The 3,628-nt window shown below is 34.6% G+C and overlaps 1 pseudogene; it reads left to right on the top strand.

Annotated features, from left to right (window-relative positions):
• The first annotated feature begins 2,259 nt into the window (after positions 1–2,259).
• LOC145682818 (uncharacterized) lies at positions 2,260–3,063 on the top strand (annotated as a pseudogene).
• The last annotated feature ends 565 nt before the right edge of the window (positions 3,064–3,628 follow it).

The following is a 3,628-nucleotide window of genomic DNA, read 5'->3' as shown; positions in this document are numbered from 1 at the left end:
GATTTCGAGAAACCGTTTTCCGTGTCACTAAAAGTTGCAGTTCATTGAAAACATTAGAAATCCGTTTATGCATTATTCTAGAATACCACCTCATGCTACGAGATCGCTCAAAGGTCGTGGAAATCGACGAATAAGAGTGCAATGTTCAAGAATATGTTCTCTACTATCATTAGCAGTACAATTGTTTGTTTCCTTGTCACTTCCAGAATACATGTGCTTGGTTGGAGTACAACGTATTACCTTAGCGAGCACTTCTACTCCCAAACTCACACGACAATCATGTATCATCTATTGCCAAAACAGAGCCAAGCACAATCTCCTTTCCTTGGTTAAGATTGATACTTTATTTTTCTTACAGCCTGTAGGAAACAATCTTTATATTGATATTGCAACAGTTCATGTTCGTACTTATTTGTCAACGATGCAAGCTATGCTGAAAATTAACCCTATTTTAACATAGGACTATATACTCTATTATTTATTTAAATTTCAAGTTTATAAGGATTTCTTCCGTTGTCATTTGTCAGAAATTTTAGCGTTGAATTTCTTGAACTGGCGTTTTAATTTCAAGACTAGCTTTCTAACTTTGATGCTGCGAACAGGATCTCTCGCTGGTTTTTCGCCACACCACTGGCATCTTATGAGATTCCTTTGTAAAGTCCAACTACTACAATAATAACTTTTAATCGTTTAAGTTCAACATTACACGTTCACGCCTATTCGGCTAAGGGAGACGTGACGTACTATTTATGGTGAAATCCGAACCAAATTCTTCGTTGAACTGTACCTTCTCTGGAAATGTATCCTGTGACCTACAGTAATAATATATGACATATTTTCCACGGTGATTAATATGAACTAAATTTCGCAAATGTGTGTTTTTTTCTTTTCAAATAAATTATTTGTTTCAAGAAATGCAATCCAGATGTCACAACATATTTCCAGACAACTAACGTAAAGAAACAAAATCTTCATGATCCTTAATGGAAACTAGAGTAGCATCACAAGCACGTTAAATGTCCCAATAATTTGACGCCGAACAATAGGAATATGTATAAATATAAGTGAGCATACATCATTCGCATATTCACAATTATCACATGGCTTTTTTTATATGAATAATATACAGTATAGACGTTTCGAAACAGGCAATCAGTGCCCTTCAACATTAACAAAAACAGTCTCCGTTCATGAAATAAAACATTTCTCGTTAAATATTTACAAAAGTGTACAATTTTCGCATTCTGTATGAAATGTGATATTTGTGTCATTACTGAAACATACCAGTGTATTTGGGTATAACATTGTTGAAAATATGATGTCAAAATGAAGGCTTCCATACAAAAAAAATTAGAGAAGTACACATGTGTAAAAGAAGGAAATATACAGAAGGTGTGAATAAAATTTGAAATAAAAATTTCCACATCTTGACTTAAGAGACTTTGATTGAAAGCACCCATTAGCTACGAAATTGCTCATCAAAATTCAACACTGTGTTTTGTAATAATTATGCTGTCCTAGGTTACTCTTGTAAATCTGCATCTGCATTTCGGAAATCTCAAGAGTAATATAGCAACTCAAGTTTCTGATTTAGTTGTTTCCACACTAGCTATAAATTAAAATTCTGTTATTTATATGGATTTTTACACTTACTTTTATTTAATTAATGGTATTAATTGTTAATTAGGGCGACGATTTGTATAGAATTCAGAGTGAGTTCTTCGCAATTACACTCGAAAATGGCAAAAAATATATGATTTTATGTAGATTATGTGTACATTTAAAAAAAAAACGTATGAAATTTGCGATATGAATTCGTATGATATTTGCGTATGATGTTTGAGATTAGTTTGTATTTCGTGGCTTGTTACTCCCAAAAGAAAAGAAAGAAATACAATTTTATTTAAAATGTTTCGAACAGTTATGCGTGTCTCATTAGGTTCACGAAGACAAAGTTTTCATATTTTATGAAGACTTTCTAATGTACATCTTCAACCAATAAAAAGGTAATGTACACGTTCAACGATGCTGTTGATAATATTATTACGAGGATATTAATGAAATATAAAACAAATATTATGACAGCCTAATAGATGTCTTAGATGTCTTATAAATGTCCTTTATAAGATATCTTAGACTGATTTTCAAGATGTTTTACAATATATATCGGAACTGATATGAGGACATTCGTGTATATCAATGTGAACGTATATTTAACCAAATTAAGTTTTAGCGTAGATTAATATTATCGTTTCAGTCATGCCAGAGAATAAAGAAGAAGTATTGGCTGATTTTCAGGCTTGTAAGGGTACAGAAGATGTAGGAAAGGCAATTTAACACTTAGAAGAGACTAACTGGAATTTGCTGGATGCAATTAATCAGTGTGATGCCACAGGAGACCTAGACTCTGCCTTCGGAAATGACGGTCCAAACAATCAATGGAATACTAACTCTTGTAGTTCATCAACAGATGTTCTACCAGTGTGGAGATCAGACAGCCAGTCGTGAGCGCCTCGTCTGCCTGATAGTGTTAGTGATGATGTGATTACACTTTCTTCAACTTCTAAGGACGCTGGAGTTTTTACATTCCGTATCCAGTACAGCGATCGTGTATTGGAGCTTAGTGTTCCAGATTCAGGGACTGTAGGAAACCTTAAAACTATGATTCAAGCCGAAACTGGAATTCCTACTTGTCATCAGGATTTACACGGCTAGTCTCAGTGTCCAAGCTCAGATTTAGTATTGTTAAAAAGCCTTCGTCTACTAAAGGAAAACAATCTCCTTCTCAGTGAAATCTCGTTAGATGGCCATTTAGGAAGAGAAGAAACTGAAATAACAGAGCGATTAGCATAAACCCTCACTTTAAATATTAAGGATGAAACAAATCGTAAATCTTACAAATTAAATTTTCCTGGAACAAAGACTTTGTTAGAGATTAAATCGGATGAGTACAGTTTAACATATAGTCCTCTAAGGCATCAAGTTTGGTCCGGTCGGCCTCAAGTCACAGAAACGGACAAGGTCCGCCCTTCTGTGGTAAGGACTTCAAGGACTATTGGCTAAATAGGGGAGTGAAGATATTGAATTCTGCTCCGTGGCATCTCCACAGCAATGGTCTAGCGGAAAGAACGGCGAAAACCGTAAAGGGTTTGATGAGAAAGAAGTTAATGGGAAAAGGACTTTCTGTGTGTTTCTGTTCACAGTTGTTAATGATCTTGGAAGACACAGTATATGGACTTAGGTTCATACGATTGGAAAAGTTGCATAATTCACCAGCTGGTTTACTTTTCCGATATGAACCACGTACCCGGTATGATATCACGTATCAAGACTGTAGGAAATGCAAAGGTGACCAGGATGTGTACATGTACAGCACTAACTTTTGGTGGTATATGGAAACTGAAACATTACCCAATAATCTTTATCCACCATTACTATCAGAAAAGAGGTGGAGGATGAAACGACATTATGTCGCTCCGAGCGGCAGCGCAGATGTCCATGTATATATATATATATATATATATATATATATATATATATATATATATATGTCTGAATGAAAAAGATTAGGAGAATGTTGTAGTGGATGGAAAGTGTTTGCATATTTTATTAGTAGCCGTCTAATAAT

This window comes from Thermobia domestica, chromosome 4, assembly GCF_964235325.1.
Source record: "Thermobia domestica chromosome 4, izTheDome1.hap1.1, whole genome shotgun sequence".
Classification (NCBI taxonomy): Eukaryota; Metazoa; Arthropoda; class Insecta; order Zygentoma; family Lepismatidae; genus Thermobia; species Thermobia domestica.
Note: the sequence above shows the minus strand (reverse complement) of the source record. Positions and strands in the feature narration are given on the sequence as shown.